This window comes from Psittacula echo (genome assembly GCF_963264785.1).
Source record: "Psittacula echo genome assembly, chromosome: 2".
In the NCBI taxonomy this organism is placed as follows: Eukaryota; Metazoa; Chordata; class Aves; order Psittaciformes; family Psittacidae; genus Psittacula; species Psittacula echo.
Window position 1 is genome coordinate 160578485 of NC_137737.1, and position 16141 is coordinate 160594625.

Sequence of the window (16141 nt, forward strand, 5' to 3'; positions counted from 1 at the left end):
CAGGCCCCTCACGGCCAACACAGCTCCAATGCCCAGACCAGTGTAACGATGCTGTGAGGATATGGGGCCCCCTCTTCACAATTCCTCTTGCCTCAAGAAAGTTCTCCTCCATCCCAGCCCCTGATGCCTCCTCTTCCTATCTTCTACCAAGGCTCTTCCAACTTCACACAGCACTAAGTCAGGTATCAGAAGGTCATTCATGTAAGTGGGAAAAGGCCATAAGTCTTCTCCTGGGAAATACGCTACAAGTAGCATCAAAGACAGGCTCCTGGGTTGCTTCCACAATGTGACACAGTACTTTGAGGCACCAAATGGCTCAAACAGTCTTGAAAATGACAACGTTCCCCTGAGCACGCCTCTGATGAAGTTGCCCTACTCTCATGGGCACATCTGGATGGGGTCCCAAGGCCATTCACACAGGGATTCATGGCCCCTTGCTGCAAGGACCATAGTAACGCCATATAATGTGCCTCGGTCACCACCCTCATTGCTCTGGGAACCTTCTCTGACCCCAGTGTGTGTCCTTCTTGCACTGACCTGCGGGGTGCATGGTCCCCATTCCATTCACATCACAGTCCCCAGGCCGTCGTCCCATTTCGCTATGGGGTCCCTAAATGATGCCTTTGGGCCTATCATGGACACCAGCCCCTTTTCACTGCAGGGTCCAACAGTGCAGGAGGTCTCCAGAACAAGCATCCTCCCTGCTGCTGTGTACTTGGACCACCTCTGCAGGGGACTCAAGCCAACATCCCTCTGCTCTGAGGTCACAAAGAAAGCCCCCACTATAAGGTCACAATCCTCCTCACAGTGGAGCAATGAGGCCCTGGACAAGGCAATGGGGATGAGGTGCAGGAACAAGCCTGTCACCCTGTTCTCCTGTGAAGATGGGGCTCTGTGGTGGGTTCACCTTGGCTGGGCACCAAATGCTCACTGAACTCCTGCATCACTCCTCTTCCTCAACTGCATTACTGGGAGAAGAATAAGACTAGAGCCTCCGGAGTCAAGATAAGGAAATGGAGGTCACTCATCAGTTTCCAGTGGCAGCAAAAGAGACCCAATATGGGGAAATTCATTTAACAAAATCAGGGTGGAAAAATAAGAAATTAATCAACTCTTAAAATGCTTTCCCCTAACGCCTCCTTTGTTCAAGGATCCACTTCTGTCCCAAAATACTGAAAACCATCACTAAAGTGGCACATTGTACAGGGGAAGGGTAGTTGTGTTAAGCTCAACACACGCTGTCACTGCCAGTCCTTCCTCCTCACACTCTAAGCTTCTTCATTGTGGGGTCACTATAATGGGAAAGACTCCTCCATGACCTTACCCAACATAGGTCCTTCCCACATGATCTATTGGACATGAAGAAAGATTCTGGCATTTTCTCACAGAAGGCACCACACCAGACCCACGGCTACCAAAACCTTTCCACATAAACACACTCTCCCACTGACAACCTTGCAACCACAAAGGGCACCAGAACATGCACAGACCTCAACCAAGGTCTGAAGTCAGGATTAGCGACCTGGCAACAAGGCCAGGAGGGACCGAATGCGATGGAAGGGACAGCCCCCCACAGCAAGCACAGCTCCAAAGCCCAGACCAGAATGACAGGGCTGTGAGGAAATGGCACCCCTTCTTCACAATGCACCTGCAAACCACAGCACATGAGCACCATGGGATAACCTCACGGAGGACACCCCACCTCTCTAACACTTTGGTCGTGTTTACTGCCTGGCCAAAAAGATGCCACGAAAAACAAGCTTTTGGCCTTCAATACTCACACGTAAAGCTGCCGCCAGGGCCAGATGGACACGTCCTCAACAGGAGGACATGCAAAGGCAGCGCTGTGGGAAGGAAAACACGCCACAGATCATCACTTGCCAGGCAGTGGCACGCACCAGCTGCTTGCTGACAAATACTGCCATGCGCAAAGGCTGTCCCGCCCCTCGGGGACCAGCATAAAAGCCAGCCCAGTGCCTCAGCATGCCTGAAATCCAGGAGAGAATGGGCCCATCTCGTGCTGCCTGGACACATGGCTCATGGACCTCCTCTTCTTCTCCAAATGCCTTCTCCGCACTTCTCATTCTGATCTAGTCCACTTCAAACACTATCTCACAACCTAAACCCCACTGGGAATCTCCAGTGCACTGCTCACACTGTGGGGCACAAAGACCTCAGGATTCGGGCAACACCGGCTACACACAGGGGACCTGGCTGATGGTTGCACTACTTTTACCTCACACTGGTTCCCTTGCTTCTCCTGCCTTTTCACCATTTTGTTCCTCAATCAATTTCTGCATGCAAGCCTCAGACACTTCCTCTTCTTCACTTCTCTCACTGCTCATCCAACCTCAACCAGCACAAAGATAGGGCTCAATAGGCCATCAAGTTGGTGGAAAAGGACCACCAGAACACTGTAATTTATTAAATCCCCTGCAAAACCCTCCTGTGGGCTTCCAGCACAGGCACCAGCTCTTCCCTTGCCAAAACCTTGGAAATGCTAATGCACTTCTACCCACACCTCTGACACAAGCTCCTCACGGCAGCACACACTTGACCAAGTCTCTTTTCAAGCACAACTACCTGGCCATCACAACCAGCAGAACCATAGCAAACAGAATCATTTAGTGCACAAGGGACCTCTGGGGATCACCTATTTCAGGCCACCCTCCTCAAGCACGGTCAGCAAGAACACGCCCTCAAAGATGTCTGGTCAGGTTTTCAGTATCTCCAAGGTTGGAGACTCCAGCACCTCCCTGCACAACCAGTGCCACTGCTGACCACAATCACACTGAAAAAGTGTTGCCTTCTCTTCCAAGGAAAAGGGCTCGTCCTTACGCCTTCCGCCATTCAGCCTGTCCCTGGAAATGGCACTGATGAGAACATTCTCTCTGCCTTGTCTTCATTCCCTCACACTAAGGATACAGACACATTGATGACATCTGCCCTGCGCAGCCTTGCCTCCTGCCTGAAACAAAACCCTCCCACCTCTCTAAGCTTCTCCTCATAGCAAGAATGTTCCAGTCCCTACAGCATCTTGCTGGTCTTGCTTTTGGCTTCTTTCCACTGCATCCATGTCCTTCTTCTAGTAAGAAGACCTCTATGGGACACAGGATTCCACACAAAGCCTCACCAGCACTGAAGAGGGCAAGAACACCTCCCCACACACCACCAACCTGATAGCAAATCTCTTCCCAATGCTGCCATGGGGACTCTTGCCCTCTTTTGCTGCAAGGGTGCATTCCTGCAACATCCTGAGCTTGTTCTCCACAACCACCACAAAGTTGTATCAGCAAAGCTGCTTCCCAGCCTCTCAGTCTCCAGTACGTTCTGACAACAGGCACCATTCCTCCCTACATGGAAAACTTTACATTTCTTCCTGTTGAACTTCAGGACATTCCTGTCTGCCCATTCCCCAGCACCTCCTGTTCCCTCTACAGCACGGCACAACCGTCCAGCATCTCAGGCTCTCTCCAGATTTTGCATCATCTCTAAACCTGCTGAGAGAGCACTCAAGCCAACTGCCCACAAGCACAGGTGACCCCACACCCCATGACCATGCAAGGGGAGAAAGCATCAAAGGCGTTGCAGGAATACTGAGGTAAACAACAGAACAGCACTCTCCTTGTCCACAGAACTCGTCATTTCAAAGTAGAACACACTTACGAAGGTGGTCTACTTATAAGGTGCCCCACATCAAGCACTGAATCAAACCAGAGGCCAGGCTGCAAACGTGCCACTCATAAAAGACGGTAGTGCTACGACTGGGCCAACACAATATTCTGGACAGATTGGAAGTGCTCCCCACATCACAGGAATAACCAGAGCTCAAGCACCGTTCCCAGGATCACAACCTGCTCTTGTAAACTGCCCTCCCCTGACATGGCTATGAGGACATCGGAAACCTCTTCACAAGGCACCCACAAACCACACCACACGAGTGACCTCACTGACACCACCCCACCTCTCTAACGCTCTGGCTATGTCTGCAGAGTGCCCTGACAGACACATTCCATGCAAATAATCCCAAACACACACTGTCACTTGAAGGCTGCCGCCAGGGCCAGATGGACACGTCCTCAACAGGAGGACATGCAAAGGGAGCGCTGTGGGAAGGAAAACGCTCCCCAGCTCATGACTTGCCAGGCTGTGGCACGCACCAGCTGCTTGCTGACAAATGCTGCCATGCGCAAAGGCTGTCCCGCCCCTCGGGGACCAGCATAAAAGCCGGCCCAGCGCCTCCGTCCCTCACTCGCCTCTGCTGACGCCTTCTCCTGCGCGCTCAACAAGGTGAGCCCCAAGCCCCTTGCCCTCTGCTCCTGCCCCCATGCCCCGGCTCTTCCAGCACGCTCTGCCCCAGCCTCAGCACCCCTGACGCCTCCCCAGCACCACAGCCCCACAGCCCCACACCAGCCTCCCCACTGCCTCGCCCTCCTGCACCACCGCCCCTCGCACCCCCACGCCCTCCGCTCTCCCCACACCCTCTCCTCTCTCCTCTCCTCTGCCAGGGCCCCTCCACACCACAGACATGGCCTGCTACGACCTCTGCCGCCCCTGCGGACCCACCCCGCTGGCCAACAGCTGCAACGAGCCCTGTGTCAGGCAGTGCCAGGACTCCCGCGTCGTCATCCAGCCTTCCACCGTGCTGGTCACCCTGCCAGGACCCATCCTCAGCTCCTTCCCCCAGAGCACCGCCGTCGGATCCTCCTCATCCGCTGCCGTGGGCAGCGAACTCAGCGCCCAGGGAGTGCCCGTCTCCTCTGGGGGCTTCGGCTACGGCCTTGGCTACGGCTTCGGAGGCCTGGGCTGCTACGGCAGAGGAAGAGGCTGCAACATCTGCTAAGGACCCTCAACAACACTTGTGACACCAAACACCTACACCCTTCAAGCCCTGGAAGGGTCTGAAAATGCAGTTCTGGCCTGTTTCTGACACCTGGACCTGCCCTTCACAGCTCCTGCTCTCAAAATACTCAAAGAAGAAGAGAACGTGACCAGCCTGTGCTGCCTGGAAGCATGGCCCATGGGCCTCCTTCTCTTCTTCCACTTCCTGCTTTCATTACCCTTTCAGCTATTTCTGCTACTCTCTGCTGCAACCATCATCTCACAAGTGGAAATCCATCATGGGAAATGCCAGGGAGCTGCTCCCACTGCAGGGCACAAACATTTGACACTCTGGTAAAGTCTGATCCAAGCAGAAGACCTTGGCAAATGGTCACTCTACTTGCACCTCAGATCCTCTCCCTTCCACTTGGTGCTTCTGACTTCTCAACCCTTCTGCCTCAATAAAGTTCTCCTGCATCCCAGCCTGAGGTGCCTCCTCTTCCTTTCTTCTACCAAGGTCTCTACAGGCCCTCAGGGTGGGTCAAGTATGGCCACTAGTCCCCTCCTAGCAAATATACCAGGACACCCAACAACGACACACACTGGGAGGTGGAGGCCTTCTAGAACGTGACACAAGCCCATCCCTGGCTCACACTAATGATTTGATAACACCTCCCTATGCATGCCTCTGATGAAGCACTGCCAGGACACACTTGACTAACTCTCCTCCCCAGCATGGCTCTCCAGCTCAGCAAGCAGAATCACACAATCATTTATTTAAGCAGGAACCTCTGGAAAGCAGCTGCTTCAACCCCCAGGCTCCAGCAGGGCCACCTACAGCAGCTTCTCCTAGACATAGTCAGTTGGGTATCAGTAGCATAAAAGCTGGCCCAGCGCCTCAGCATGCCTGAAATCCAGGAGAGAATGGGCCCACCTCGTGCTGCCTGGACACATGGCTCATGGACCTCCTCTTCTTCTCCAAATGCCTTCTCTGCACTTCTCATTCTGATCCAGTCCACTTCAAACACCATCTCACAACCTAAACCTCACTGGGAATCTCCAGTGCACTGCTCCCTCTGTGAAGCACAAAGACCTCAGGATTAGGGCAAGACCTGCTACACACAGGGGACCTGGCTGATGGTTGCCCTACTTTACCTCACACTGGTTCCCTTGGTTCTCCTGCCTTTTCACCATTTTTTTCATCAATAAATTTCTGCATCCAAGCCTCAGGCACCTCCTCTTCTTTACTTTTCCCAGGGCTCATCCAACCTTGATCAGCACAAAGCTAGGGCTCAATAGGCCATCAGTGTGGGTGAAAAAGGACACAATGATTTTCCTGGGAAGTATGCCACCACAACCAACAAAGACCGACACCTGGGGTGCTTTCACAACGTGACAGAGGTTTGAGCCAGTGCTGGCTCAAAGACAGTCTTGAACATGACAACTCTCATAAGCACGCCTGCAATGGAGTCTCCACAGGCTCTAGAGACCATTCAGGTGGAGTCCAAGGGCCACCCACAGGGGGACTCATGGCCCCATTCCCCCTTGCTGCAAGGACCTTGGGTATCCCATGCAGTGTGCGCAGGTCACCACCCTTCCTGCTCTGAGATCCTCATCTGACCCAGGTGTGAGTCCTTGTTGCACTGACCTTCTGGATGAAAGGTCCCCATTCCACACAAGCCAGAGTTCCCAGGCCATGATCCCACCTTGCTACGGGGTCCACAAATGACGCCTTGGAGTTTCCCCAAGCTCCTCAGCTCCTTCCCCCAGAGCACCGCCGTCGGATCCTCCTCATCCGCTGCCGTGGGCAGCGAACTCAGCGCCCAGGGAGTGCCCATCTCCTCTGGGGGCTTCGGCTACGGCCTTGGCTACGGCTTCGGAGGCCTGGGCTGCTACGGCAGAGGAAGAGCCTGCAACATCTGCTAAGGGTCATTGACAGCATGCCTGGAACCAGCCACCCACACCATGGAAGCCATGGGAATGATCGAGGATATATGTCCGGACTATTTCTGATTTGCTCCTCACAGCTTCTCCTCTCGAGGCATCAAGAAAGCAAGCAAAGCAGGGGCCAGCCCAGCCTGTCTGTTACCATCACCCATGGACCTCCTCCTCTTCTCCCACTTCCTTCTCCACATCACTCCATCTGCTATGTCAGGTACTCTCTGCCACAACCAGCATCTCACAGGCTAAGAAAGATTCAGAGGACCTTTAGTGGGCTCCTCCCAGTTCAGGGCAGGAAGACCTTGGTACTCTGACTACATGTACTTCAAACAGAAAACCTCAATGTATGGTCATCCTACTCAGACCACCTCTCTACCACCTGATGCTTTCACATTTTCGCTCTTTTGTCTCAATAAAGATCTTCTGCATCTCAGCCTGTGACGCCTCCACTTCCTTACTTCTACTAAAGGTCTTCTGACTTCACACAGCACAAAGCCAGGCCAGCGGAGCGGTGGAAAAGGACCTCGAGGTCTTGGGCAGGAAATATGCCACCACAGCCAGCAACAACTCAGGCTGACACATGGAGGTCTTCCAGAATGTGACACAAGACCACCACTGGCACGAGCTATTGATTTGATAACGCTCCCCCGTGCATGCCTCTGATGAAGTGCCCCTGTGCCACCACACACTTGACTAACTCTCCTCCCCAGCATGGCTCCCCAGCCCTCCCAGCAAACAGAATCACACAATCATTCAGTTTGCCAGAAACCTTCCAATAGCACCTGCTTCATCTCCTCTGACATAGCAGGGCTAGTTATAGCAGACAACAGCTGCCTTCAAGTACAGCTCAACAACAGACCCTGCTGGGCCTTTCTCCAGCACCCAGTGGCTTCAAGAGAGAAGACATAGAGGTCGGTCAAGCACAATTTCCACTCCCAAAACCCACATCTAAACCACAGCCCATCACCTTGACCTTGCGGGGCATGGCACTGCTTTCCAGGAAGGACTCTTCTTCCACCCCCATGGATCTCTTCCACTGGGGAGCCCAAAACTCGACACAGAACTCCAGGTGATGCTTCACCAAGGAGCAGAAGAGTGTCCATTCCTCCCCTTGCTGCAAGGACCTTGGGTATCCCATGCAGGGTGCCAGGGTCACCACCCTCCTTGCTATGCAGTCCTTCTCTGACCCAGCTGTGGGTCCTTGTTGCACTGACCACCAGGCTGATTGGTCCCCATTCCAAACATGCCCGAGTTCCCAGGCCATGGTCTCACCTTGCTATGGGGTCCACAAATGATGCCTTGGAGGTTCCCCAAACACCAGCCCCTCTTCACTGCGCAGTCCAACAGTGACCCATGCAGGGGATGTCCTCACCAGCATCCTCCCTGCTGCAGAATCTCTGGACCACCTCTGCAGGAGACCCCAACTCACCATCCCTCTGCTCTGAGGTCACACAGAAAGCCCCCACTGTGAGGTCACAATCCTCCTCACCTTGGTCCAGAGAGGCTCTGCATGGGGCACAGGGACAAGTGCAGGACCAAGCCTGTGACCCAGCCCTGCTGTGAAGACGGGGCTCTCTGTGGTGTTGACCTTGGCTGGGCACCAAGTTCCCTCTGAGCTCCTCTATCACTCCTTTTCCTTAACTGGATGAGAGGAGGAGAATATGACCAAAGGATCCTGACTCAAAATAAGGACATGGAGATCACTCATAGCTTTTCAACGGCGACAAAACACACTTGACTCAGGGAAATTAATTAAAATCACCAAAATCAAAAGTCAGTAGAATTCTGGGAAATAAAAAGAAATCTGAAAACACCATCCCCCTCTCCCTCCCTTCGTTAGGTTCAACTTCCCTCCTGAAGTACATATCCCCTCACCCAAAATAGCACAAAGGGATGAGGAATTGGGGATTGTGATCAGCTGAACACACATTGTCACTTCTCCTCTTTCCTTCACACACACTTTCCCTGTCCATCCTGGGATCCCCTCATACGACGTGGCCCTCCATGAACTTATGCATCACACATGCTCCAAACAGGCTCTACCAGACATGGGGGAAGTTTCAGGCCTCTTCTCACAAAGCCACGTTGGCAGCCCTATGCCTACAAAACACTTTCCAAAGAAATACACTATTGCAAGGGACAACCTTAGAGCACAAAGGGCACCGAGACACCCCCACAGCTCACCCAACAGGAAAGGACAGGCCTACAGACAGCCTTAGAGACCTGGCAGCAAGGTGGCGAGGGACCGAATGTGATGGAAGGGGCAGCCCCACACGGCCAGCACAGGCCAAAGCCCAGACCAGCCTGACAGGGCTGCTACGACGTAGGGACCCCTCATCACACCACATCCACAAACCACACCAAAGGAGCGCCGCAAGATGACATCACCAATGACACCCCCACCTCTCCAATGCTTCGTTTCCATGTTTTGCACAATCTGTCACACACCATCAACACCAAGTTTTTGACCTGTCATAATCACACTAGAAAGCTGCCGCCAGGACCAGATGGACACATCCTCAAGAGAAGGGCATGAAATTGCAGAACTGCAGGAAGAAAAACACAACCACAACTAATTGCTTGCAAGGATTTGACACACACCAGCTGCTTGCACAAACATGCTGTCATGCACAAAGATGCTGTCTCAGCCCCCTCAGGCACTCCAGGACCAGCATAAAAGCCGGCCCAGCGCCTCTGTCCCTCACTCGCCTCTGCTGACGCCTTCTCCTGCGCGCTCAACAAGGTGAGCCTCAAGCCCCTTGCCCTCTGCTCCTGCCCCCATGCCCCGGCTCTTCCAGCACGCTCTGCCCCAGCCTCAGCACCCCTGACGCCTCCCCAGCACCACAGCCCCACAGCCCCACACCAGCCTCCCCACTGCCTCGCCCTCCTGCACCACCGCCCCTCGCACCCCCACGCCCTCCGCTCTCCCCACACCCTCTCTCCTCTCCTCTGCCAGGGCCCCTCCACACCACAGACATGGCCTGCTACGACCTCTGCCGCCCCTGCGGACCCACCCCGCTGGCCAACAGCTGCAACGAGCCCTGTGTCAGGCAGTGCCAGGACTCCCGCGTCGTCATCCAGCCTTCCACCGTGCTGGTCACCCTGCCAGGACCCATCCTCAGCTCCTTCCCCCAGAGCACCGCCGTCGGATCCTCCTCATCCGCTGCCGTGGGCAGCGAACTCAGCGCCCAGGGAGTGCCCGTCTCCTCTGGGGGCTTCGGCTACAGCCTTGGCTACGGCTTCGGAGGCCTGGGCTGCTACAGCAGAGGAAGAGGCTACAACATCTGCTAAGGGCCCTTGACAGCACACCTGAATCCAACCACCTACACCCTGAAACCCATGGCAAGGTCTGAGGATGCAGTTCTGGGCAGTTCCTGACATGTTCACCTGCTGTCCGCAGCTCCTCGTCTCGAGCCAACAACAGAGGAAACAGGGCACGGGGCCTGCCCAGGATGCCTGAAAATATTGCCCCTGCACCTCCTCCTGTTGTACTATTTCCTTCTTCGCATCATCTCTTTGCTCGTGTCCAGGTCTCTCTGCTGCAAACCCCTTCACACAAGTCAAATACTATCCGGGGACCTCTCGTATGCTGCTTGTACTGCAGGGCAGGAAGAACTCAGTGCTCTGCCTAAATGTACTGCAAGCAGAAGTTTTCTGCTCATGGTCACACTCTTGCACCTCTCACTGTCTCACTTCCACTTGGTGCTTTTGGTGCTTTTACATTTTCGTTCCTTTGTCGCAATAAATTCTTCAGCATCCCAGCCTGAGTCTCCTCACAATCACTTTCAACAGCAGGAACCTCTCCAGAGAAGGTGCTTTAATCCCTTTTCATGAACAGGGCAACTAGAGCTGCATGTGTGGGACCATGGCCAGTTGGGTTTTCAGTAGCTTCCAGCACAGATACTCTACCACCTCTTCCACTCTTTGTCCATCCACACAGGGAAAAAGGCTTGCCTGGTTTGCCCATGCAATCCCATCTCTTTCCCCTTGTACCCAGGGCCTCTTCTTCTGCACATGCACACCAGTGACAAGAGCTGGGTTCCCACCACTACTTTCCCTGCCATCAAGGGTTTATTCACATTGATGATGGGCCCCCTGCACATCCTTCACTCTTGTGTTGCTCAATTCTCAACCTCTTCTCTACGAAAGATGATCCAGACCCTTCCGTCTCTTGGTGACCCTGCACTGCTCTTGCTCTGTAAAGTCCAAGTCCTTGCTCACTGGGGAGCCAAGAAATGAATCCCACATGGGATTCTCCTTACCACTTCTGAGGAAAAAGGGATGGTCCCCTCCCCTTACCCAGTGCAACATTCCTCAATGCAGCCCTGGAGACTGGTGGACTCTTTTTTCACAAGGGTACGTTCCCATCTCATACTCCATTTGCTCTCCATCAGGACCACAACGTCCTTCTCTGCTAAGATGGTTTCTAACCAATTGGGCCCCCAGATATTCCTGCTACACGGAGTCACTTCTCCCCAGAAACAGGACTTTGCATCTGCCCTGGATGAACTCTTGTCCTTCACAACATCCTCATGGACAAGTTGTTCAAATGTGAGATGAGCAGGTTCATGACATATTGGATAAAGAACTGCTGAAGAAGAGCTCTGAAAGTGTCATAGTGAATGGGGCTAGATGTGCTTTGTCACTGGTCACCTGCAATGCTCCTCAGGGCTCCATTCTAGGGCCATTTCTGGACAATATTTTTATCATACATCTACAGGCAGGAGTTGAATGCACTGTTCACAAGTTTGCTGATGGGACTGGGAGCTGCTGTTGATTCTCTTGAAGGATAAGAGGTCTTGTAGAAGGATCTAGATAGGTTGGAGCATTGGGCAACCATCAATGGCATGAAAGTTAAGAAGCACAAACGCTGGATTCTGTGCCTGGGATGGAGCCACGCTGGACACAAGCACGGCCTGGGAGAGGAGTTCCTGGAGAGTACCCCTGCAGAAAGGCGCCTGGGGGTGCTGGCTGGCAGCAGGTTCAATAGGAGGCAGCAGTGTGCCCTGGCAGACAAGAGGGCAAACCGCATCCTGGGGTGCATGTGACTGTTCACTCAACTCTTGCTCTGATTTTGGTACCCCAGCTTTTGGTGCGGCCTGAGGTATGCTGGCACCAGTGTCACAAGGTCAAAATGAGGCACCTTTTATGCAGAACATGTGGCAAGAAAGTGCTGTAGGGGCATTATGCAGCCAATATCACCTGGAAATTGCTGTCTCCTGCACATCACCTTTTGTCTGGCAGTTCACTCAGAAACCACTAAATTATGGAAAGGCATCAGACCAGACCTCCAATCTGGAAGGTATAAAACATCAGGTAACCCTAAAAAGCTTTTGAAGCAGATCCAGCAGCACCTGGAATGCTGAGGCTTTCATGTTTCCAGGAGTGACACAAGTAACATCCAAACCGTGACAGAGCAGGAAGAAGGAGCACTCTTACCACTCGTCGGTAATGATATATTTTTTCTCCTAAGAATACTATGTGAAGACTCAGATGTTGTAAGTTATGGCTTGGATGCTGAAGAAGCAAATTTACATCTTAACCTACACTGGGCAAAAATGGGCACAGCCCTGATTTCTTTGTTCTTCATTGTGTTTCATTATGAGCTACAGACATAGAGTTGAAATAACAGAAGAGATTGTCCTGTAAACCTAACGAATGTAAATGCAGTCGGACACTGGGCACAGGTAGGGCTCACCAGCCTCCAGTGTGCCAGATCCACCCTCTTGATTTTCTTACAGATACAAAGGGATAAGCTCTATTGCAGCCATCAGAAAGCTCTGCAAGAAACCCACAAACTACAGCCACGAGTGCCACAGGATGACATCACTGACAGCACCCCTAGCTCTCCAAATCTTTTGTTGCATGTTCTGCCAAATGCTCTGAAATGCAACATCAACACCAAGCCTTTGGTCTCTAATACTTGAAACGTGCCGCCAGGGCCAGCAGGACACGTCCTCAACAGGAGGACATGAACCTCTGGAATTCTTGGAAGGAAAACAGAACCACAACAAATTGCCTGGAAGGATCTGACGTGCACCAGCGGCTTGCACAAACATGCTGTCATGCACAAAGATGCTGTCATGCACAAAGACTTGTCTCAGCGGTCTCAGTCTCTCAGGGACCAGCATAAAAGCCGGCCCAGCGCCTCCGTTCCTCACTCGCCTCTGCTGACGCCTTCTCCTGTGCGCTCAACAAGGTGAGCCTGAAGCCCCTTGCCCTCTGCTCCTGCCCCCCTGGCCTGGCTCTTCCAGCACGCTCTGCCCCAGCCTCAGCATCCCTGATGCCTCCCCAGCACCACAGCCCCACAGCCCCACACCAGCCTCCCCACTGAGACGGCCCAGTGCCTCAGCATGCCTGAAATCCAGGAGAGGATGGGCCCACCTCGTGCTGCCTGGACACATGGCTCATGGACCTCCTCTTCTTCTCCAAATGCCTTCTCTGCACTTCTCCTTCTGATCTAGTCCACTTCAAACACTATCTCACAACCTAAACCCCACTGGGTATCACAATCTAAACCCCACTGCTCACACTGTGGGGCACAAAGACCTCAGGATTCGGGCAACACCGGCTACACACAGGGGACCTGGCTGATGGTTGCACTACTTTTACCTCACACTGGTTCCCTTGCTTCTCCTGCCTTTTCACCATTTTGTTCCTCAATCAATTTCTGCATGCAAGCCTCAGACACTTCCTCTTCTTCACTTCTCTCACTGCTCATCCAACCTCAACCAGCACAAAGATAGGGCTCAATAGGCCATCAAGTTGGTGGAAAAGGACCACCAGAACACTGTAATTTATTAAATCCCCTGCAAAACCCTCCTGTGGGCTTCCAGCACAGGCACCAGCTCTTCTCTTGCCAAAACCTTGGAAATGCTAATGCACTTCTACCCACACCTCTGACACAAGCTCCTCACGGCAGCACACACTTGACCAAGTCTCTTTTCAAGCACAACTACCTGGCCATCACAACCAGCAGAACCATAGCAAACAGAATCATTTAGTGCACAAGGGACCTCTGGGGATCACCTATTTCAGGCCACCCTCCTCAAGCACGGTCAGCAAGAACACGCCCTCAAAGATGTCTGGTCAGGTTTTCAGTATCTCCAAGGTTGGAGACTCCAGCACCTCCCTGCACAACCAGTGCCACTGCTGACCACAATCACACTGAAAAAGTGTTGCCTTCTCTTCCAAGGAAAAGGGCTCGTCCTTACGCCTTCCGCCATTCAGCCTGTCCCTGGAAATGGCACTGATGAGAACATTCTCTCTGCCTTGTCTTCATTCCCTCACACTAAGGATACAGACACATTGATGACATCTGCCCTGCGCAGCCTTGCCTCCTGCCTGAAACAAAACCCTCCCACCTCTCTAAGCTTCTCCTCATAGCAAGAATGTTCCAGTCCCTACAGCATCTTGCTGGTCTTGCTTTTGGCTTCTTTCCACTGCATCCATGTCCTTCTTCTAGTAAGAAGACCTCTATGGGACACAGGATTCCACACAAAGCCTCACCAGCACTGAAGAGAGCAAGAACACCTCCCCACACACCACCAACCTGATAGCAAATCTCTTCCCAATGCTGCCATGGGGACTCTTGCCCTCTTTTGCTGCAAGGGTGCATTCCTGCAACATCCTGAGCTTGTTCTCCACAACCACCACAAAGTTGTATCAGCAAAGCTGCTTCCCAGCCTCTCAGTCTCCAGTACGTTCTGACAACAGGCACCATTCCTCCCTACATGGAAAACTTTACATTTCTTCCTGTTGAACTTCAGGACATTCCTGTCTGCCCATTCCCCAGCACCTCCTGTTCCCTCTACAGCAGGGCACAACCGTCCAGCATCTCAGGCTCTCTCCAGATTTTGCATCATCTCTAAACCTGCTGAGAGAGCACTCAAGCCAGCTGCCCACAAGCACAGGTGACCCCACACCCCATGACCATGCAAGGGGAGAAAGCATCAAAGGCGTTGCAGGAATACTGAGGTAAACAACAGAACAGCACTCTCCTTGTCCACAGAACTCGTCATTTCAAAGTAGAACACACTTACGAAGGTGGTCTACTTATAAGGTGCCCCACATCAAGCACTGAATCAAACCAGAGGCCAGGCTGCAAACGTGCCACTCATAAAAGACTGTAGTGCTACGACTGGGCCAACACAATATTCTGGACAGATTGGAAGTGCTCCCCACATCACAGGAATAACCAGAGCTCAAGCACCGTTCCCAGGATCACAACCTGCTCTTGTAAACTGCCCTCCCCTGACATGGCTATGAGGACATCGGAAACCTCTTCACAAGGCACCCACAAACCACACCACACGAGTGACCTCACTGTCACCACCCCACCTCTCTAACGCTCTGGCCATGTCTGCAGAGTGCCCTGACAGACACTTTCCATGCAAATCATCCCAAACACACACTGTCATTTGAAGGCTGCTGCCAGGGCCAGATGGACACGTCCTCAACAGGAGGACATGCAAAGGGAGCGCTTTGGGAAGGAAAATGCTCCCCAGCTCATGACTTGCCAGGCTGTGGCACGCACCAGCTGCTTGCTGACAAATGCTGCCATGCGCAAAGGCTGTCCCGCCCCTCGGGGACCAGCATAAAAGCCGGCCCAGCGCCTCTGTCCCTCACTCGCCTCTGCTGACGCCTTCTCCTGCGCGCTCAACAAGGTGAGCCTCAAGCCCCTTGCCCTCTGCTCCTGCCCCCCTGGCCCGGCTCTTCCAGCACGCTCTGCCCCAGCCTCAGCACCCCTGACGCCTCCCCAGCACCACAGCCCCACAGCCCCACACCAGCCTCCCCACTGCCTCGCCCTCCTGCACCACCGCCCCTCGCACCCCCACGCCCTCCGCTCTCCCCACACCCTCTCCTCTCCTCCCCTCTCCTCTGCCAGGGCCCCTCCACACCACAGACATGGCCTGCTACGACCTCTGCCGCCCCTGCGGACCCACCCCGCTGGCCAACAGCTGCAACGAGCCCTGTGTCAGGCAGTGCCAGGACTCCCGCGTCGTCATCCAGCCTCCCGCCGTGCTGGTCACCCTGCCAGGACCCATCCTCAGCTCCTTCCCCCAGAGCACCGCCGTCGGATCCTCCTCATCCGCTGCCGTGGGCAGTGAACTCAGCGCCCAGGGAGTGCCCGTCTCCTCTGGGGGCTTCGGCTACGGCCTTGGCTACGGCTTTGGAGGCCTGGGCTGCTACGGCAGAGGAAGAGGCTACAACATCTGCTAAGGGTCATTGACAGCATGCCTGGAACCAGCCACCCACACTATGGAAGCCATGGGAATGATTGAGGATACATGTCCGGGCTATTTCTGATTTCCTTCTCACAGCTCCTCCTCTCAAAGCCCCAAGAAAAGTAGCAAAGCAGGGGCCAGCCCAGCCTGGC

The 16141-nt window shown here is 53.6% G+C and overlaps 3 pseudogenes across 3 annotated transcripts; all 3 read left to right on the top strand.

Annotated features, from left to right (window-relative positions):
• Nucleotides 1-4528: 4528 nt before the first annotated feature.
• Nucleotides 4529-4843, top strand: LOC308217980 (feather keratin 1 pseudogene; annotated as a pseudogene). The gene has a single exon. The product of its transcript is annotated as a feather keratin 1 pseudogene (transcript).
• A 4895-nt stretch (nt 4844-9738) lies between these two features.
• Nucleotides 9739-10053, top strand: LOC308217823 (feather keratin 1 pseudogene; annotated as a pseudogene). The gene has a single exon. The product of its transcript is annotated as a feather keratin 1 pseudogene (transcript).
• A 5616-nt stretch (nt 10054-15669) lies between these two features.
• Nucleotides 15670-15984, top strand: LOC308218003 (feather keratin 1 pseudogene; annotated as a pseudogene). The gene has a single exon. The product of its transcript is annotated as a feather keratin 1 pseudogene (transcript).
• The last annotated feature ends 157 nt before the right edge of the window (nt 15985-16141 follow it).